This window comes from Lynx canadensis, chromosome B1 (assembly GCF_007474595.2).
Source record: "Lynx canadensis isolate LIC74 chromosome B1, mLynCan4.pri.v2, whole genome shotgun sequence".
Lineage (NCBI taxonomy): Eukaryota > Metazoa > Chordata > Mammalia > Carnivora > Felidae > Lynx > Lynx canadensis.
This window is the reverse complement of record NC_044306.2, coordinates 161,057,559-161,080,387: the sequence shown is the minus strand read 5'-3', so window position 1 is coordinate 161,080,387 and position 22,829 is coordinate 161,057,559. Positions and strand designations below refer to the sequence as shown.

General features: G+C 36.8%; 1 protein-coding gene across 7 annotated transcripts in view; it reads left to right on the top strand.

Annotated features, from left to right (window-relative positions):
* The window catches only part of CRACD (capping protein inhibiting regulator of actin dynamics), a 280,653-nt gene that overhangs the window by 2,820 nt on the left and 255,004 nt on the right, over nucleotides 1-22,829 (top strand). Inside the window, exon 1 of one of the 7 annotated variants that reach the window (XM_030313817.2) lies at nucleotides 10,002-10,051. The exons of the other annotated variants lie outside the window; for them this stretch is intronic. The gene's annotated coding sequence lies outside the window, so the exon portion shown is untranslated. Of the gene's footprint in view, nucleotides 1-10,001; nucleotides 10,052-22,829 lie in introns of those variants that run through there. 7 annotated transcript variants of the gene reach the window in all.

Here is a 22,829-nt window from a genome sequence, read left to right as displayed (position 1 = left end):
TCTCTAAGTCTCAGTTTCCTCATCTGTAGAATGGTGGAAGTAATAGTACCTACCTTATTGGGTTTTTGGAAGGATCACATGAAATCATGTATGTGTTTAGCACAAGGTCTAGAACACACGAAGCATTCAGCGTCAACTAATTATTTTTATTTTCATTATTATAAAGCAGTGGATTTTAATGTTTTTTGTACAGTAAGAGGTGAATTTTATATTGCCATCTAGTATACAGACACATTACAAGTATGTTTAAAGGACCTCATGAATCAATGCTTAGACTTCTGATGTGCAATGCATTCTTATATTTTTATTCTATCTTATTTAAAGATGCTAGTTAAGAACCACTAAATGATTTCAGATTCCATTAATGGGCTAGGACCTGCAGTTTGAAAAGCACTAACGTAATGGATGATCAGGTTAAATGAAAGAAAAATCTGCTAATGAATCTTTGTATTTTTCCTTTTAATAATTTACACCAGTTGGAATTTGAATATTAAATTACACTGAAAATAGATTCTTAAACATTTCTTAGTAATTGCATTTATTTATTGAGTATTTATTATGATTTAGGTACTGTGGTAAGCATTCTATTTATATATGTTATCTAATTTAGTGCTCAGAGCAGCCTGTAATTTGGCCTTGTGTTTCCATTTGATAATTGAGATTAAGACTCAGAGAGGTTTTATTAACTTGCCCAAGGTCATAAGGTTAGTAGAGATGAAGCAAGAATTCACACTGAGTTCTGTTTGACCCCAAAGTTCTCTGCTGCCTTGCCCCTCACACTCTGTTCTGATATGTCACAATGATTTCTGTAGATACATCATTCCTTTTATGTAAATTTGAATGTCAGTATCGAGAATTTACCCCTTGTGGTACATCTTTTGTGGTTTCCTTTGAAAGGACCCACTTGAAGAAAATTTTCAACTTAGTCAAGTAAGAAAACATTGGATAGACTAGTAATTCATTTTGACTTTGTCTGCTCTTTGATGTAAATATTTGGGGATAGCTTCTCAGGTTTTTACGATAAAGTCAATTAATTGGTCAGTTTTATTGAGCACCCAAAGGTTTAATATGTCTTCAAAAGAGACATGAAATAGCTGTGTAACTATAAAAAGACTTCATTACGAATGAATGCCAGCTTTTGTTAAGGCACAGAATGAAGACTTAAGAGCTGCAGGAGTATTTTATAGTATATTGATTTGTCTCAAAATCACTGGGCAGTTAAAGTATTTATTTTGTAAAGTACTTGAAAGGAAGCACAACTAAATGCCCTATTAATTTTTTTTTATTTTAGTTCTTTGCAAGTGCTTCTTAATTTTTAGCAGTATTTTATTTTATTTCTGGAAATTTCCTCTTTTAAAAATATTGTCAGAAAGAAAGAATGCCATAAGGGAATATGTTTTATAAGTAGTACTGAGAATTTATGAATAGATGATTTTAAATGACAATAGAAAAGCAGATTTCACTATTTCTTTCACATTTACATCTTACAGATTCAGACTCTTGTAGGGTCTGGTTTGCCTACTGCTGTTGACATGTGGGAGTGTCTTTTATAAATAAGATGACTACCAGGTACTTAAAGGTATATAAAATTATGTTCCTTTTGCATTTTAGTGTCTGTGTACATGGAGCTTTAAACTTTTAACTGTATGTTTAACCAGTTTATTTGTTGAATTGATGTTAGTCTATTCAGATCTGATAATTTTAAAATCAGAGTTTGTGTAGATCATGTTGATATATTAGACAAAGAACAGCAGTTTCATGGTTTATTTATGTGGTTTGAAAATCCATACATTTCTGTTCCTCAGTCTTCATTTTCTGTTAAGATGAGATAAAAGTGAATATATTACTTTATTTATTGTTCAGTATCAGATTTCATCCTTAGGTTAGCCCTCAAGAAATGGTTTTTCCCCTAATGAAATGTGTCCATATTTAGTAAGCTTATGTCTTATGTTTAATTTATTAAGTTATTCCTATTGTCTAACACTTGACCCTTCAGTGAATTGGTATAGTTTCTGTGAGCATCAAGAAACATTCCAGCTATTGAATGGTTGTTGTAATTCGATACTAAACTTGGTTACCATTATATTTTGCACTATTCTGTTTTTGTTTTTGTTTTTTTTTTAAGTATAATTGACATACAATGTTATTAGTTTTAGGTGTACAACATTTTGATAGTACTGTTATTCTTGATGTGAAAATCCTTGGAGATAAGAAGAGCAAAATCAACTTAGATGTTTATTTATACTAGTAGCTTTGAGGCAGATACATATGCATATATTAGATTTACATATATGTATGATTTCCACAGATGTATGAGAAGTGCAGGATTATAGACTGTTAATCCATAAATTAAAAAAATTCTGAAGTAACTTTGTGGAAATAAAACAAATGGAGAAAAAACCTTTAAGAGATGTTGAATGTCTTCTAGAGACATGTTATCAGAAACATTTAAGAAGCCAAATAGCCCAACCATATGTCATAGCTTTTATATTGTAGTAAGTTTACATGTGGAAAGGTGATTCCATTTGAAATGTGACAATGAATATTTTCAGTCAGATTTAAAAATCTTCACCAGCTCTTCCAGATGTTTGTAGAATTTTTCAAAAGCCTACTATGAAGCTTAAGTGGAAATTTCGATAAACTTGCTTCTGAAACTGGTACTGTGTTAAATATTAAATGTTTAAGGAAAAGATACAGAAACAGCATCCCTGAAACACTTCAGGGAAATATTTAAATCAGAAGTAAGTACTGAGCTCGTTAGAGACAGGTTGTTAGAATTTAAGAGCAAGAAGCAGCTGCTAAGAGTTATTATTCTCAATAACAAGAAAGGAAGGACAATTTACTAAAAAGGTGTTGGGCTTTTACCAGGGAAGGTAAGAACAATCCACCCAGAAGTCCACTGGCCTCACCCCACTCACCTGGTGAGGGATTGGCTGGCACTAAGAGGGAAAGGGGAGCAGGCAGGGAGGGGATGTAATAGAGAAATTTGGTTATTATTTAAATCTGAGATAAGCTGGATTCAATAAATAATCTGTGAAAATTCTTGTATATAGTTGTTAACCCATGGTTTCCTCACATAGGAGACATAGAAAGGAAAGGACATGCTCACTGATTTTGGGAGAGGAAACATCAGTACAGCTGAACCCCCTTGATAAAGCCATGTGTGGTCTTAGGTGGGGGCCGCAGCTGATGTTCTCAGGGAAGCTCGTGACTGATCCAGCAGAGCTAGTAAGACACTGCTGCTGAACTCCAGACTACTATAAAGGAAGCATGCAGGATTTTCTTCATTTTGCAAAGTTCTTCATAAATTTAGAGTGACTTTTTCTCTACCAGAGTATTGTGACAGACGCAGCAGTGGACTTTGTTGGCACTATTTATGATGCAGCTGCCCAGGCACGTTTGTGAGGGGTTAACTATTTTCTAGAGATAATGAGGTCAGGGTCACAGGTTCAGTTCCTGGGAAGGCCAGTTAGCTTTGCTTTGTTCTCTGATCTCATATTGTAGTCTTAACCCAGACTGGCCATCTGGCGAAGGCAGATCATTGATCACAAAGGGACTAATAAGCAAGGCAGTGTGAGAGGAGCAGCGTGACTCTTTCTAGAACAGTGGATGTTGAGTAATTAGAGAAATAATTCCAAAAGCATGTGCAAATTGTGTTTCATAGCATTATCTTAATATGTCAAGATAACATGGTTGTCAGTTATTTTTCTTTTGTTGTTTCTGTTGAAGTCTCATTTTAACAGTTGTTTTTTCGTAGTTAGGATTTTCTAGAAGTCTCATTCATTAAACAGTTGTACGCTGTCCTGAATGTGCTTAATCTCTCTGTAGGTTTGTAGGATGGTGGCTATGGTAACGTGAACAGGTTAAGTCTGCAAGTAGTAGATCACACCACCTACTCAGTTGTTTACAGATCCAACTTCACTGAATTTAAAAACTTACAGTTTTTCTAAGCCTACTTTGATGTATACATCTCTTCTCCCCTTTGTTAAAATTACGTCCGGTATTGAGAGGAATTCAAAGATCATCTAGATTTGTGCTGTCTCATATGGTGCCACTGGTCCCATGTGGCTGTTGAGCCTTTGAAATGTGGCTTGTCCAAATTGAGATGTGGGGTAGGTTTCAAATACTTGGTATGAAAAATGAATGTAAAATACATCATTAATACTTTCAAAATGTTGATTATATGTTGAAGGAAAGTTTTAGCTATGTTAGATTGAATAAAACATTATTAAAATTAATTCTACCTGTTTCTTTTTGCTTTTTTAAATGTGCCTACTAGAAAATTAAAGAGTATATATCCAGTTCACATTTGTGGCTTGCATTCTACTGCTCAGCACTGTTCTAGACCAGCCCCTCATTTTACAGATGAGAAGGCTAAGGTTCAGAGGTTAAGTAACTGAGCTGAGTTCTTTCCGTTGTCTGTAATCTCTTCTTGCTAATAGGTTAGGTGCTCTGGAAGATGGAGCTCTTTGAACTGTTAGAGGACCATTTAGTGCTTGCAATTATCATTAAGTTGCAAGATCTGTTCTTGAGTCATTATATATTAGGTGTTAATGCCAATTTGTGTGTGATTGTATGCACGCGCATACATACATAGGAGGGAGAGTTTGTTTTGCTTATAATGTTGATTTTTAGACTCAGTTTTAGCTTCCTCTATAGGCCAGAGGCCTTATAGCTTTATTTACTTCTGAGAAAAACACATTAAGATATTAGACATTAACCATTGTAACTCAGATAAATAAGACGGTGCTCATTAAAAAGGCCTTTTAAAATGTACTTATTACAAAAATTTCAGATAGTGTTGAATAAACCTTGATGGGCAAAGCAGCAAGATTTTCAGGCTGTATACTTTTGGGGAGGAAAAGAGCTAAAATGAAGAGAGAGTGCTTACTTAGCCCGGGTTTTGAAGAAATAGCTATGAGGTGTTAGTTTTTCTCTTCTAACCCTGAAAGCTCCTGATGTTCCAGTTGAGGAAGAAGTAGCCAGAGTTGGCTGGTACAAAGCCATGGCCCCAGAATGTGGGTTTCTTGTCAGTTTTATGAACATATTCGTCTTTTTTTTTTTTTTTCAAACTTAAAACAGCACTCATTTATCAGAGTTCTGTAAGTTAGATGTCTGAGCAGGCTCAATTGGATTCGCTGCTAGCGCCTCACAAAGCCAAAAATGATGATATTAGCCACTTTGGGCTCTTAGATGGAGAGTCTAGGGAATAATATACTTCCAAGCTCATTCACATTTCTGGTAGAATCTAGTTCTACTGGTTGTGGTACTGAGGTTCCTGTTTCTTTGTTGGCTATCATTCAGGGCCTTTCTCAGCTTCTAGAGAGTCTTCATCATGTGCCTTCCCCACACCCACACATCTTCAAGTCACCAATGGTGTGTTGAATCCTTATCATGCTTTGAATCTTCCTGACTTCCTCTTTTTTTTTAATTTAATTTAATTTCTTTTAAAATTTACATCCAAATCAGCATATAGTGCAATAATGATTTTAGGAGTAGATTCCTTAGTCCCCTTACCCATTTAGACCACCCCCGCTCCCACAACCCCTCCAATAACCCTCAGTTTGTTCTCCATATTTATGAGTCTCTTCTGTTTTGTCCCCCTCCCTGTTTTTATATGATTTTTGTTTCCCTTCCCTTATGTATATCTGTTTTGTCTCTTAAAGTCCTCGTAGGAGTGAAGTCATGATTTTTGTTCTTTCTCTGACTAATTTCACTTAACATAATACCCTTCATTTCCATCCACGTAGTTGCAAATGGCAAGATTTCACTCTTTTTGATTGCCGAGTAATACTCCATTGTATATATATACCACTTCTTCTTTATCCATTCATCCATCGATGGACATTTGGGCTCTTTCCATACTTTGGCTATTGTCAATAGTGCTGCTATAAACATGGGGGTCCATGTGTCCCTTTGAAACAGCACACCTGTATCCCGTGGATAAATGCCTAGTGGTGCAATTGCTGGGTCATAGGATAGTTCTATTTTTAGTTTTTTGAGGAACCTCCATACTGTTTTCCAGAGTGGCTGCACCAACTTGCATTGCTACCAACAATGCAAAAGAGATCCTCTTTCTCCGAATCCTCGCCAACATCTATTGTTGCTTGAGTTGTTAATGTTAGCCATTCTGACAGGTGTGAGGTGAGCCATCATTGTGGTTTTGATTTGTATTTCCCTGATGATGAGTGATGTTGAGCATTTTTTCATGTGTCGGTTGGCTATTTGGATGTCTTCTTTGGAGAAGTGTCTATTTATGTCTTGCCCATTTCTTCACTGGATTATTTGTTTTTTGGGTGTTGAGTTTGATCAGTTCTTTGTAGATTTTTGATACTAACCCGTTATCTGATATATCATTTGCAAATATCTTCTCCCATTCTGTCAGCTGCCTTTTAGTTTTGCTGATTGTTTCCTTCGCTGTGCAGAAGCTTTTTATTTTGATGAGGTCCCAGTAGTTCATTTTTGCTTTTGTTTCCCTTGCCTCCGGACTCGTGTTGAGTAAGAAATTGCTGCGGGCAAGATCAAAGAGGTTTTTGCCTGCTTTCTCCTCGAGGATTTTGATGCCTTCCTGTCTTACATTGAGGTCTTTCATCCATTTTGAGTTTATTTTTGTGTATGGTGTAAGAAAGTGGTCCAGGTTCATTCTTCTGCATGTCGCTGTCCCAATTTTCCCAGCACCACTTGCTGAAGAGACTGTCTTTATTCCATTGGATATTCTTTCCTGCTTTGTCAAAGATTAGTTGGCTATACATTTGTGGGTCCATTTCTGGGTTCTCTATTCTGTTCCATTGATCTGAGTGTCTGTTCGTGTGCCACTACCATACTGTCTTGACGATTACAGCTCTGTAGTATAGCTTGAAGTCTGGAATTGTGATGCCTCCTGCTTTGGTTTTCGTTTTCAAGATTGCTTTGGCTATTTGGGGTCTTTTCTGGTTCCATACAAATTTTAGGATTATTTGTTCTAGCTCTGTGAAGAATGCTGGTGTTATGTTGATAAGGACTGTGTTGAATATGTAGATTGCTTTGGGTAGTATTGGCATTTTAACAATATTTGTTCTTCCTACCCAGGAGCATGGAATCTTTTTCCATTTTTTTGTGTCTTCTTCAATTTCTTTCATAAGCTTTCTATAGTTTTCAGTGTATAGATTTTTCACCTCTTTGGTTAGATTTATTCTTAGGTATTTTATGTTTTTTTGTGCAACTGTAAATGGGTTTGATTCCTTGATTTCTCTTTCTGTTGATTCATTATTGGTGTATAGAAATGCAACCAATTTCTGTGTGTTGATTTTATATCCTGCAACTTTGCTGAATTCATGAATCAATTCTAGCAGTTTTTTGGTGGAATCTTTTGGGTTTTCCATATGGAGTATCATGTCATCTGCGAAGAGTGAAAGTTTGACCTCCTCCTGGCCGATTTGGATGCCTTTTATTTCTTTGTGTTGTCTGATTGCAGAGGCTAAGACTTCCAATACTATGTTGAATAACAGTGGCGAGAGTGGACATCCCTGTCTTGTTCCTGACTTTAGCGGGAAAGCTCTCAGTTTTTCCCCATTGAGGATGATATTAGTGTTGGGTCATTCATATATGACTTTTATGATCTCGAGGTATGCTCCTTCTATCCCTACTTTCTTGAGGGTTTTTATCAAGAAAGGATGCTGTATTTTGTCAAATGCTTTCTCTGCATCTATTGAGAGAATCATATGGTTCTTGTCCTTTCTTTTATTGATGTGATGAATCAAACATACTGGTCTTTAATTGGCAACGATAAAAAAGAAGAAAACCTCAGGACCAAATTTGTTGTCTTTATTATTTCTAGTTAAGATTTTTGTTTCTTGATCAGCATGGGCAGCTCAAATTAACATCCTAAAGATGTTCACTTTATGCACCTTCAGGTCTAGTCTTTCTTTTTGGCCCACACAGTTCTAAGTCACTATCAGTTTGTTATCAGTGACCTAATGACAACTAGTGAACAATGACGGTCAGGGAACCCCTGACATTTCAATTAATCTCATCATCCATACTAGCTAGTAGGGGTGGTGTGGAGGTTGAAAGAAGATACAGGTTTACTTCCAGAGGGTTGGCTTATAAAAATATTTCCCAATTACCATCTTTCTATGCATTTTGTCTGTTAAAAAAAAACCGGTTGATCCTAGATATAAAGAAACAAAACAAGATCGCAATCTGTTAATGGTTACCTTTGAGTAGGCCGAAATAAGTAACAGTGCCTTCTGGTATGAAGTTTAGTGAAAAATTAGTTGACCTTAAAAAATAAAACTGCCATTTATTTTACCAACAAAGGATGTGTTTATTTGGCAATAGCAGAGAATTGTAGTCTGGGACATGGAAGCTATGGCAGTACCATGGGCAAGACTGGAGAACAAAGCAGAGGACTGCTCTTTCATAGAGGAAAGGGAGGTGTTGGGAGGGACAATTATGAAGTAAAAGTCCACTGGAGTAAACTGGGAGTTGGAAGTATAGTGGCTTCTCATTGGCTGAATTGTGACTACCTGTCTGTGGCTGGGCCGTTGGGGAGGGGGAGGAGGAAACATTCCTTCCTCCAGCTTTGATAGTAAGGTAGTATCCACCTGCATGCAATGTGCCACTTCCCTTTGGGTCTGAAATTGACCTGAGTGCTGGGTGTGAAAAGTACCCACCCCCCTCCTGTCCCTCTACTTCATTCTAAATGAAGTATCCTATCATTAATTTTTACAAGCACCATGACCACCCACATCCCATCCAGCCTGAGTCATTGGAAACCCAGTTTATCTTTAGTCAGCAGACATGCCTTGAATACACACCCTGGGCTGGGAACCATGGGTAAAGCATGAAAAGAACAAAGGTTGGGGGAGTGCAGATTACTTGAATGCAAAAGTATTAATAACTTTGTTGCAGAGTTAACTTAAGAAAAGAAGGTAGCATTTTTTACATTATTGCAGAACAATGTAATATAATTTGTGTTCTACATTTCACTAGCTGATTTCATGTACTGTCATTTTTTAAAAGTTTGTTTATTTTATTTATTTATTTATTTATTTATTTATTTATTTATTTATTTGATAGAGTACAGCGCACATGTGTGCATGAGCAGGGGAGGGGCAGAAAGAAGAGGAGAGAATTCGAAGCAGGCTTTTGCACTGCCAGTGTGAGCCCAATACGGGGCTCGAACTCACAAACCATGAGATCATGACCTGAGCTAAAACCAAGAGTCAGACACCCAACTGACTGAGACACCCAGGCACTCCCATGTGCTGTCTTGTTTAATGTCACCTCCCTTTTTTAACCGTAGCTAACTTTTGTCCTTTGTTGTTGGGGCAGCCAGTTGGGATGCTGGGAGGGTGTTGTTACATTGGGAGTCATACTGAGCATAGAAGGGTAGCACACCTCCCCTGTATTCCTTCCTTTTTCCCTTGATCAGCTGTTTATATCAGGCACTATGGAGTTGCTAGTAAATATAAAAATGAAGAACTCGCTGGGTGCCTGGATGGCTTAGTCCGTTACATGTACTTAACCTTAGCCTGCTTGGGATCTCTCTCTCTCCTTCTCTCTCTGCCCCTCCCCTGCCCATACTCTTTCTCAAAATAAATAAAATTAAAAAAATATTTTAAAAAATGAAGAACTCACAGTCTAGTAAAGAAGAAAGACAAGGCAGAATGTAAAGTATGCTCCAATAGGTCAAAATGCCATGGGAACTGAGAAGAAGAAGTGAATATTCTGGTGACGAAGGATAAAGAAAGATAAGGAGGAAGCTTACAGAGCAAGTGATAATTGAGCTGGGTCTTGAAGGGTGGGGAGAATTTGGATAGATGGGGAGGAGATGGAAAGGTAAGCATGGAAGCCATGGTATGCTGAGGTACCAGGAACATATGGCGTGAAAAGGAGTGGCAGAAATAGCACTAGAAAAGTGGGTCAGGCAAAATTTGGAGAGATTTGAAAAAGGTAAGGAGTACTGACATTTTTTTTTTTTTTTGTAAGGCAATGGAGAGCCATGAAAAGCAGAGTGGCATAATTGCATTGACATTGGAAGGATGACTGGGATTTGAGAGGCCTGGTTGTAAGTGTGGCTTTCCCTCTAGTTAGCCTAATGACCTTGCACAAGTCATTTTACTCCTCTGGGCCTCAAATTATCTCATGTATAAAATAAAAGGGTATTGGGCAAGAATTATTCAGTCAGTTAGAAAACAGATACAGTAGTTACTAAAGGCTTGGTCTGTGCCAAGTGCTGTTGTTGATGCGGTGGGATATAAGAGCAAACACACAGGGCCTCTTGCTATGGAGGTGATATTCTGGTGGGAGAGGGATAGTAAGTAACTAGTAAACATGTAACTATATCATGTAATGTCAGGTTGTAGTAAGTGCTTTAACAAAAGTAAAGCTGAGTGAGCGGAGTGAAACAGTGGTCCTGTTTCTGCATAGAGTAGTCCAGAGAACTCTGAATGAAGTGGAAGAGCTGTCAGAATATTTGGAATCTCTTCCAGCTTTCAGATCATCGGTATAATTAAGTGAAAAGCTGTGGGAATTCAATCTCTTCAACATTGATTAAAATCAGTTTTTAGATGCTGTTCTTACAGTTTTGATTAGTTCCACTGATATGGTTATTGATGGACAGAATCTTTTTAGCACTCCATCTTTTAAATAGCTTGACTAAGTATAGCATAATCTCATTTTTAGAAAACAATTTCTTTGGCCTGAAAAAAGGCCACTTGTGTTGGTAATTTGGATGCTGCCTCTCTCCCTCAGCACATTATCCATCTTAAACCTATGGCTAATGGAAAGGGAAGATGCTAACATTTAACCAACTGGATTTAAGGTGGTTGTTCAATATATCGAATAGCTCTTCTGAGTTATTTTAATATAAATTAAAATTAAGTGGGAGCTCTGGGACAGCCCTGTTTTAATTAGAGCTGGAATGCATCTTAGGAGACCATTTCTGCCAGTTATAATCCTAACGGTGACATTATGATTTTTTTTTAAAGAATCATTAGAAAGTTAGGTCTGTCCTGATTTCTTAAAGTTTGGTTTATAGATGATCCTTGTCAAATCAAGTGAAAGGCTAAAGAATGCAAACATTTTTCTTTGTCCATAACCTTTTTCTTGGAGATGTGAAATAGTTGAGCAGTAATCAGCAGAAGAACATGGATGAAACTGGCTTGTTCTTTCTATGAGATATTAGGTTGGGAAATCTGAACTTAACTACCTATTGAGGACCATGAGAGTTTTAAACTGATTTCCCACAGTGTGTCTGCAGCGTTGGGAAGCTAGAGTGGTAGGCTGTACATTTAGAGATGGTGTAAGACGTGATCCTTGACCTTTGCTGGCATGGAATCCAGGCTATGTTTCTTTGTTTCCTTGCCTAGTAGTTCACAGCCAGTGAAACTGGCTCTGCCTGAATTATTTAACTCATCTTATCCTTTAAGATAGTTACAAGGAGTTGTCCTAGAACTGAGGGACTTAAAATTTGGGGCTTGCACATGTATTTTTGTTCTTTCTTCATTTTCCCTTTTACTGAAGATAGAAGTACCTTCTGGGGTTTTGGTTTTGCCTGCTGGTTGTTTATAATCCCTGCTATTGATTACCTTATTCTGCCAGTCTCTGTTGTAATATGATTTATCCTTTTAAAACGAAATTCTCATTAAAATTCCCTCATGCATCTGTCTTCCTCAAAATGTTTAGTTATTTGCTGTAAAACCTGAGAAAGAAGGAAAGACCTAAAAAAGAAAGGAAAGAAGGAAGGAAGGAAGGAAGGGGAGGAGGGAGAGAGAAAGGGGAATTCTGTTTGGACACTGTACTAACCAGGTCATGCTAGTATTTGATTATTATATTTGAATTTTCAGTATTCTTGGTTTTTCCCTCAAATGGTTAAAAATATATTTATTTTATTATTTTTTTATTTATGAATGTTTATTTTTGAGAGAGAGAGCACAAGAGGGGAAGGGGCATAGAGAGAGGGAAACAGGATCTGCAGTGGGCTCTGTGCTAACAGCAGAGAGCCTGATGTGGGGCTCTTACAAACTGTGAGATCATGACCTGAGCCGAAGTCAGATGCTTAACTGACTGAGCCACCGAGGTGCCCCTGTTTTATTTTTTTTTTTAATGTTTATTTATGTTGAGAGAGAGAGAGTGAGCATGTGTGCACATGGGAGTAGGGAGGGACAGAGAGAGAAAGAGAGAGAGAGAGAATCTCAAGCAGCTTGGAGCCCAACTTGAGGCTTGATCTCACAACCATGAGATCATGACCCTGAGTTGAAATCAAATGCTTAATTCACTGAACCACTGGTGCCCCGAAAAGTATTTTTATTATGGCAAAATATATATAACATAAGTTTACCATTTTAACCATTTGGAGTGTATAGTTCATTAGTATTAAGTACACTGAGAATGTCACACAACCATCTCCACTGTTCATTTCCAGAACTTTTTCATCATCCCAAACAGAAACTCTTGACCTGTTAAACAGTAACTCCTCATTCCCCCCATCCCCTGGTAACCTCTACTTTACTTTCTGTCTCTATGAAATTTGCCTGTCATAGGTTCTGCATATAAATGGAATCACACAATATTTGTCCTTTTGAAGCTGATTTACTTCACTTAGTGTAATATTTGAAAGATTCATCCATGTTGTAGCATATATTAGACCTTATTCCTTTTTTTGGCAGAATAAAATTGTATGTATATAACATCTTAAAAAAATTTATTCATCTATTGATGGACATTTGGGTTGTCTGCCTTTTGGCAATTGTGAATAGTACTGCCTTGAACTTTGTTGAATAAGTATCTTTTTGAGTGGCTGCTTTCTATTCTTTTGCATATATACCTGCCAGTAAAATTGCTGGAATCATATGGTAATTTTATGTTCAACTTTTTGAGGTCCTGCCATATATCATTTTCTGCAGTGACCATACCATTTTTGGGGGGTTTTCTTTTTTTTTAATTTTTAATTTTGTTTTTTATTTTTTAAAATTTACATCCAAGTTAGCATATAGTGCAATAATGATTTCAGGAGTAGATTCCTTAGTGCCCCTTACCCATTTAGACCATCCCCCCTCCCACAACCCCTCCAATAATCCTCAGTTTGTTCTCCATATTTATGAGTCTCTTCTGTTTTGTCCCCCTCCCTGTTTTTATATGATTTTTGTTTCCCTTCCCTTATGTTCATCTGTTTTGTCTCTTAAAGTTCTCATATGAGTAAAGTCATATGATTTTTGTCTTTCTCTGACTGACTAATTTTGCTTAGCATAATATCCTCCATTTCCATCCACGTAGTTGCAAATGGCAAGATTTCATTCTTTTTGATTGCTGAGTAGTACTGCATTATATATATACACCACATCTTCTTTATCCATTCATCCATCGATGGACATTTGGGCTCTTTCCATACTTTGGCTATTGTCGATAGTGCTGCTATAAACATGGGGTTGCATGTGTCCCTTTGAAACAGCACACCTGTATCCCGTGGATAAATACTTAGTAGTGCCATTGCTGGATCATAGGGTACTTCTACTTTTAGTTTTTTGAGAAACCTCCATACTGTTTTCCAGAGTGGCTGCACCAGCTTGCATTCACACATACCATTTTTAAAAAATGTTTGTTTGTTTGTTTGTTTGTTTGTTTATTTATTTATTTATTTATTTATTTATTTATTTTGAGAGAGAGAGAGAAGGAGAGGACAGAGAGAGAGGATGGAGAGAATCCCAGGAAGTCTCTGTGTTGTCAGTGCAAGCCTGAAGGGGAGCTCAATCCCGCAAACTGCTAGATCATGACCTGAGCCGAAATCAAGACTCAGTTGCTAAACTGACTGAGCCACCCAGATGTCCCTGACCATACCATTTTAAAATTTCACCAGCAGTGCACAAGCGTTCTGATTTCTCCACATCCTCACGGTTATTACTTGTTACAATAGGTAATACAAGTTTCTCCTCCTGCCTGAAAGTAGAGCATTCCTAGGAAACCCTTTGTAAGCTGAAATGGCAGAAAGTGAAGAAACAATTACAATTAATTTACATGAAAAATATTTTGAGCATTCCCAGACCCCAAAAATAACCTCTTAGGCTCTACTGATCATGGATTTATGACATCTTTTGCTAATGGATACACAAAATAAGTCACAATAAAGCACAGGTGTTCACAGACACAGTTCAGAGCTATGGAGGGTTGATGCTGAGATGCTGAGTGTATTTCCTGGGGAAGGAGCTTGGCAGGGCCACTCTCACTGTTCAGAATGGGTGCTGCCTCTGTAATCACTCGCTGTAAAACAAATGCTGAGTGCTGTTTTTACTTTTTGCCTTTTTTTTTTTGTAAAATTAAAAATCCTCTTCAGATTTCTTTAAGTTAGTGAAACTAGGGGCGCCTGGGTGGCGCAGTCGGTTAAGCGTCCGACTTCAGCCAGGTCAGGATCTCGCGGTCCGTGAGTTCGAGCCCTGCGTCGGGCTCTGTGCTGACGGCTCAGAGCCTGGAGCCTGTTTCCGATTCTGTGTCTCCCTCTCTCTCTGCCCCTCCCCCGTTCATGCTCTGTCTCTCTCTGTCCCAGAAATAAATAAACGTTGAAAAAAAAAAAAAAGTTAGTGAAACTAAGTGGTAATGTGGGTCTTTTGTAAAAGTGAAGTGGCACATAAACTTTTGAAAAGCAGGGGAGTATCACTCAATGTATGTACCACATTGTGCTTATCCATTCATCTGTCGATCGATGCTTGGGTTGCTTCCATATCCTAGCTATTGTATATAATGCTATTGTGAACATGGGTGTACAAATATCTCTTCGAGATCCTGCTTTCAGTTCTTGTGGGTGTAGACCTAGAAGTGGAATTGCTGGATCATGTGGTAATTCCATTTTTAATTTTTTGAGGAGCCGCCATACTGTTTTCTGCAGTGGCTCTACCATTTTACATCACTGCCAACAGTGCACAGTGGTTCCAATTTCTCCACATCCTTGCCAACACTTTTTTTTTTTTCCTGAGAGAGTGAGAGAGAGCGAGAGCGAGAAAGCATGAGTCTGGGAGGGGCAGAGAGAGGGAGAGAGAGAGAATTCCAAGCAGGCTCCGTGTAGACAGTGCAGAGCCCGACATGGGTCTCAAACCCACAAACCATGAGATTACAACCTGAGCCGAAATCAAAAGTCAGATGCTTAACCGACTGAGCCACCCAGGTGCCCCTGTTGTTTTTTTTTTTGTTTTTCGTTTGTTTGTTTTTTGATAATAACCATCCTGAGTGTGAGGTGATGTCTAATTGTCATTTTGATTGATTTTCATTTCTCTAATGATTAGTGATGTTGAGCATCTTTTTGTGTGCTCATTGGCCATTTCTATATCTTTTTTTGGAGAAGAGTCCTTTGTCTGCTTTTTATATGGGTTGTTTGCCTTTTTGTTGTTAAATTTTAGAAGTTCTCTATGTATTCTATGTATTAATCCCTTATCCATTATATGATTTGCAAATTTTTTTTTCTATTCTGTGGGTTGCCTTTTTATTCTATGGATAGTATCTTTCAATGTATAGAATTTAAAAATTTTTGCAAAGTCCAATTTATCTATTTTGTCTTTTGTTATCTGTGCCTTTGGTGTTGAAGTTGTTGCCAAATCCAACGTGTTGAAGCTTTTGTCCCATGTTTTCTTTAAGAGTTTTATTGTTTTAGTTCTTACTTTTTGGTCCTTGATCCATTTTGAGTTAATTTTTGTATATGGTGTTAGGTAATGACCTAGTTTCCTTCTTTTGCATGTGAACGTTAAGTTTTCCTAGCACCATTTGTTGAGATGTTTTTTTTCCACATTGACTGGTCTTAGCACCCTTGTCAGAATCATTTGACCATATATGTAGGAGTCTATTTCTGGGCTTTCTACTTTATTGTATTGGTTTGTAGGTCTCTCTTTACGCCAGTACTACACTGTTTTGATTACTATAGCTTTGTAGTAAGTTTAGAAATTAGGAAGTGTGTGTCCTCCAGTTTTGTTCTTCTTTTTCAAGATTGTTTTGATTATTATCAGCCCCAGGGATTCCATGTGAATTTTTGGATAAGTTTTTCTATTTCTGTCTAAAAACACCTTCAGGATTTTAATGGGGATTACATTGAATCTGTAGATTACTTTGGGTAGTACTGACGTTTTAATAATACCAAGTCTTCCAACCCATGAACATGTGACGTGTTTCCATTTGTTTATGTCTTCCTTAATTTCTTTAAGTAATGTTTTGTAGTTACTTATTTATTTATTTAAAGTAAAATCTATGCCCATCGTGGGGCTTGAACCCATAACTGTGAGATCAAGTCACATGCTATAATGACTGAGCCAGCCAGGTGCGCTTGTTCTGTAGTTTTAACTGTATAAGTCTTTTACCTCTTTGGTTAAGTTAATTCCTAAGTATTTTATTCTTTCTGGTGCTATTGTAAATGGATTTGTTTTTGTAATTTCCTTTCCACATGGCTAATTGTTTATGTGTAGAAACACAACTTATAATTTTGTGTTGACTTTGTATCCTGTTACTCTGCTGAATTCATCTATCTTAACACCTTTGTGTGTGTGTGTTTGTGTGTGTATGTTTGTGTGTGTGTGTGTGTGTGTGTGTGTGTGTGTGTGAGTGTGAGTGTGAGTGTTTGGAGTCTTTGGGATTTTCTACATATGAGATCATATCATCTGCAAACAGAAATAATTTCACTCCTTCCTTTTCAATTTGGATACTTTTTATTTCTTTTTCTTGCCTAATTACTCTGGCTAGAATTTCCAGTACTATGTTGAATAGACTTAATAAAAACAAATATCTTACTTTGTTCCTGATTTTAGAGGAAAGACTTTCAGTCTTTCACCATTGAGTATGATGTTTGCTATGAGGTTTTTTTTTAGTGGAAATAAAAACACTGCTTTATTTTTCTAATCACTCTAAATTTTGAATTCTAAAATCAGAACATAAGAATTCTCCCTTCCTTTCCCAAACTTTCATGGAGGGGCCAGCTGAGGAGTAGTCTAGTACTATTGGTGATCTCTGTTTCTGTGGAACAAAAAACTCGGCTGTGAGTTTTTTTTTTTAATATGTGACTTTTATTAATTTGAGGTAGTTTCCTTCTGTTTCTATTTTGTTGAGTGTTTTTATCATGAAAAGATGTTGAGTTTTGTTAGATTTTTTTTCCTGCATCAATTGAGATGATCATGTGGTATTTTTTTCTTCATTTTATTGATGTGACATATTACATTGCTCAGTTTTTATATGGTGAACCATCCTTGCTTTCTAGGAATAAATCCTACTTGATCAAGGTGTATAATCTTTTTAATATGCTGCTGAGTTCTGTTTGCTAGTATTTTGTTGAAGATTTTTTAAAAAATGTTTATTTTGAGAGAAAGAGAAAAAGAGAGAAAGAGCATGCATGCAAGTGGGGGAGGGACAGAGAGAGGGGGAGAGAGAATCCCAAGTAGGCTCCGCGCTGTCAGCCTGATGCGGGGCTCAATCTCATGAACCATGAGATCATGACCTGAGCTGAAATCAAGAGGTAGATGCTTTACTGACTGAGCCACCCCGGCACCCCTTTTGCTGAAGATTTTTGCATCAATAATTCTAAGAGATATTAGTCTGTAGTTTTCTTTTAATGTCTTTGGCTTTGGTATCAGGGTTATGCTGGCTTCATAGAATGGGTTAGGAAGTGTTTCCACCTCTTTAATTCTTTTGAAATGTTTGAGAAGGATTGGTATTAGTTCTTTAAATGTTAGGTAGAATTCATAGTGAAACTCTCAGGCCCAGGACTCTTCTTTTTTGGGAGATTTTGGGTTAATGATTCTATTTCTTTATTTGTTATAGGTATATTTAGATTTTCTCTTTCTTCATGATTTAATCTTAGTAGGTTTTGTGTTTTAAGGAATTTGCCCATTTTGTCTAGGTTATTGAACTTTTTGGCATACAGTTGTCCATAGTACTTATAATCCTTTTTGTTTCATGGAATCAGTAGTGATGTCCCCACTTTCACTTCTGATTTTAGTAATTTGAGTCCTTTCTTTTTTTTTTTTTCTTTTGGTTCATCTGACTAAAAGTTTGTCAATTTTATTCATCTTTTAAAAGAACCAAATTTTGGTTTCATTGATTTTTTTCAATTTTTATGTTCTTTTTTTTAAAAATGTTTATTTATTTTTGAGAGAGAGATTATGGGGGAGAGGGTGAGGCAGAGAAAGAGAGAGACAGAGACAGAGACAGAGGATCAAAAGCAGGCTCTGCACTGTCAGCAGAGATCCTGATGCTGGGTTCAAAACTACAAAATGTAAGACCATAACCTGAGCTGAAATCAGACACTCAACTGACTGAGCCACCCAAGTGCCCCTATTCTCCATTTCATTAATTATCATTCAGTAATTATCAAAAAATTATCTCTGCTTTAATTTTTATTTTCTACCTTCTGCTAGCTTTGGGTTTAGTTTGTTCTTTTAACAATTCCTTAAGTTGTAGAGTTAAGTTGTTGATTTGAGCTCTATTTTTTTTTTTTAATGTAAGTGTTCATAGCTATAAATTTCTCTCAGCACTTTTTGCTGTATCCCATTAGTTTTGGTTTCTTGTGTTTTCATTTTATCTCGTAAGTATTTTCTAATTTTTCTTGTGCTTTTTTCTTTGGTCTATTGGTTGTTTAAGTCCATTGGTTGTTTGAATCTATTGAGACTTAAGTTTGTGGCCCAGCATATGGTCTGTCCTGGAAGATGTCCCATGTGAAGTTTTTGCTTCATATATTTTGGTGATCTATCATTAGATGTGTGTTTATGATTGTTGTATCTTCTTGCTGTATTGAATCTATTATTAATATTGAGTATTCTTTTTTGTGTCTTGTAATATTTTTTGATTTAAAGTCTGTTTTGTCGGATACCAGAGTGGCCACCTTGGCTCTCTTTTGGTTACTTTCTGTATGGAATATCTCTTCCGTCCTTTCACTTTTAACCTGTTTGTGTCTTTGGATCTCAAGTGAGTCTCTTGTAGACAGTTTATAGTTAGGTCATGTATTTTTATCCACTCTGCCAATCTCTGCCTTTTAATTGGTGAGTTTAATCCAATTATATTTGAAGTAATTACTGATAAGGAAGGTCGTCTGTTATTGTACTGTTTGTTTTCTATATGTCCTATAGCTTTTTTGTTCTTCATTTCATATATTACAGTCTTCTTTTGTGTTTAGTTGATTTTTTTTGTAGTAATACGCTTATAAATCCCTTTCTCATTTTCTTTATAGCTATTTTCTTTGTGATTACTATGAGAATTTCACTTAACATCCTAAAGTCAAAAACACTCTTACATGATTTTTATAGCAGCTTAACTTTAATGACATACAAAAACTCTTTTATAGCTTCATTCCCACCCCTTTTGGTAGTTGTCACAAAATTACATTCATACATTGTGTGCCCCAAATCCTAAATGAATAATCCTTTTTAAATGCATGAGTTTCTTAAATTATGTAGAAAACAAGATTGGGAGTTACATACCAAAGTTATAGTAATACCAGCTCTCACACTAGTACTGTCTTTTTTCTTTAAATGTATTGGTCTTTAAATCATGTAGAAAACAAAGAATACAGTTACAAACCATTGTTACAATAACAATAGCTTTTATAATTGCCCATGTATTTATCTTTATTGAGATCTTTATTTTTCCATACAGTTTTGAGTTACTGCCTAGTATCTTTTCATTTCACCTTGCAGGACTCCCTTGAGCATTTCTTTAAAAAAATTTTTTTTTTTAATTTATTTAAAAAATTTTTTTAACATTTATTTATTTTTGAGAGAAAGAGAGACAGAGTGCAAGTCGGGGAGGGGCAGAGAGAGAGGGAGACACAGCATCTGAAGCAGGTTGCAGGCTCTGAGCTGTCAGCACAGAGTCCAACGTGGGGCTTGAACCCACAAACCACGAGATCATGACCCCAGCCGAAGTCAGATGCTTAACTGACTGAGCCACCCAGGCTCCCCTTCCCATGAGCATTTCTTGAAGGGCAGGTCTAGTGGTGACAAATTCCCTCAACTTTTTTTAAATTTGGAAACATCTTAATTTCTCTCTCACCTTTGAAGGACAGATTTGCCAGAAATAGGATTCTTAGTTGACAATTTTTTTCTTTCAGCACTCTGAATGTATCAATCCTCTATCTTCTTGCTTCCAAAGTTTCTGGTGAGATATCTAGCTACCTTATTGAGGATCCTTTATATGTAATGACTGACTTCTCTCTTGCTGTTTTCAAGATTCTTTCTTTGTCTTTTGAAAGTTTCATTATAATGTGTCTTGGTGGGTCTCTGTGAGTGTTCAAATTACCTGGGAGTTCATTGAAATTCTTGGATGTTTAGGTTTATGTCTTTCATCAAATTTGGGAAATTTCAGCCATTATTTTTTCAAATATTCTTTCTGCTCATTTCTGTCTGTCTCCTTCTTCTGGGACTCCCATGATGTATATGTTGTTCTGTTTGATGGTGTTCCACACACAGGTCCCTTAATCTGTTTGCTTTTCTTTGATCTCTCTCTCTCTTTTTTTTTTTTTTTCAGCGTCAGTAATTTCCATTGTTCTATCTTCAAGTCCACTGATTCTTTTTTCTGCTTCCTCACATTTGCCTTTGAATACATCTAGTGAAGTTTTCATTTCTGTTACTATACTTTTTCAGCTCCAGAAGGTTTTTTGTTTGTTTGTTTCTTTTTAGGTTTTCTCTCTCTTCATTGATATTTCCATTTTGTTTGCACATCATTTTCTTGACCTGCATCTCTCTTTAGTTCTTTTAGCATCTTTAAGACACTTGCTTTAAAGTCTTTGTCTAGTATATCTGCCATTAGGTCTTTTCTCAGGGACAGTTTCTGTTGATTTGTTTTGTCTGTTGAATGTATCATACTTTTCTGTTCCTTTGTATGACTTGTGACTTTTTTGTTTTGTTTTGTTTTTTTTTTTTGGTTGAACACTGGGCATTTTAATCTAATAATGTGGTAAATTTGGAGATCAGATTATACCCCTTACCCAGGGTTTGCTTTTTTTTCGTATTGTTTTTGTTTTTTTGATTGTTGGAGGCTGTGTCTGTGCTGAGGATTAGCCTAAAGTAATAAATTTAATGTCTTCCCAGGTCTTTTCTGAGCATGCATGATCATTTTCTAATATTTCTTATATGCCGTTGTTTTTGAATGTCTTAGTCTTTAATGTCTAGCTCCAGAAAGGGGAAAAGGTGAAAAATGAAGTGGAGGAGCGGTGGAGACACTAGCCCTTTTAATCCTCTGGAAGTTATTTCAGCCAGAGAAGGGAGAGACTTGTAGAACTAGGGGGAGGTATGACAACATTGCTTCCTTGCCTGTTTGTCAGCACATATGTGGATGTGTCAGAAGCAGCAGTTAGCAGAGTATAGATCCCCAATATTTGTAGGAAAGAGTCATTGTTACTCATCCTAGCTCTCACAGTAGTGCAAATTATTCTAGGAACACATGCATGCACAGTTGCCTGCTACTTACTGGCTGGGGGTGGAGGATGGGTAGCTGCTACAGTGCTAAGAACTGAAATTGACCAAAATTAACTACATTTTGCAGTGCAAGTCTACCCCTGGAAATTGTAAGCCTTCAACAAACTCCAGAGATCCAAAATAGTTGCATCAGACAGCTTTTCCCAGTGAGTTGTTTTCTAGGTGGGGTTGTTTCCTACTCCACCATTCTCCCAGAATCCTCCTCCCTTTGCCCAATTTTGAATTGGGTTGTTTGCTTTTTTCGTGTTGACTTGTAGGAATTCTTTATATATTCTAAATATTAATTACTTATCAGATACATGATTTGCAAGTATTTTCTCATTGTGTGAGTTGTCTTTTCACTCTCTTGATAGTATTTACATGTTTTCTTAACTATAACAGTTATACTTGAAGGTGAAAAGGGATTAATATAAAAAACAAGCAGCAAGCACAAACTTAGCTATCCAAGTAGATAATAGTATTGCTGCTGTTTGATGAAGGCTCCTAGGAGAAGACAAGATGACTAAAGTTTTTGAGTCACAGTCTGGATTCATATTCCCTTAAAGTTTACAAGTGCTCCTTCTGGGAAGCCCGTGTGGAAGGCCGGGAGTGAAGCTGGAGAGATGGAGGGCTGCCTACAGTCCAGCCATCTGATGTGGACTGGGGTTGAGTAAGGTCATTCGGGTATTTTTTTTCTTCTATGTTGCTTCCCAGAACTTTGCTGATAACCCTCATATTTCTGGTTTTCTTCCATATCACTATCCACATTGATTCAGCACTAATATTATGCCTGTGGTATTCATCCTTTTCCCTGTCATATCTTCATCTGTGTTAATTGTACATTTTGCTAATTTGTACATTTGCCCTGGTATGCCCATAGTTCATATTGGTGAAAGAAAAGCTACCCACTGGTTCAGTGGGTAACCAGATAAGCTTTTCCTCTGGTTATTTCTTTTGGGGACATGGTTATGCACTACAATTCAATCTACAAGATGTTTTTCATTAGGTGTTCTTTTTGCAACTGCTATATTCAGCTTTCTCAAGAAACTTGCCCTTTTGACCTGAATTGTTGTTGTTTACAAATTGAAACTGCACTAGTGTGCTTATAGTTTTCATTGTTAAAATAAAGAAAATTGCCTTTACTGTTTTCTCCAAACCCATAGTTAGGACAATGGGAAGAAAACACCAAGGTACACTTATTGGCTCTTTCAGTCTGGCTAAGACTGGTAATTATGGGAAATGGAGTAAAAATATGCAGCACAGATTTTTCAGGAAATGGTCTTTACAATGTGATAGATGGAGAAATAGCATGAGGAGATGGTTTCAGTGTATGATCCTGTGTCTAATTCTAGAAGGAAAGCCAGAAGAAAACAGAACAAATTCTCAAGGAGAGTGAAGGTCATTAAGAAGTTTAGAAATATCCATGTTTCC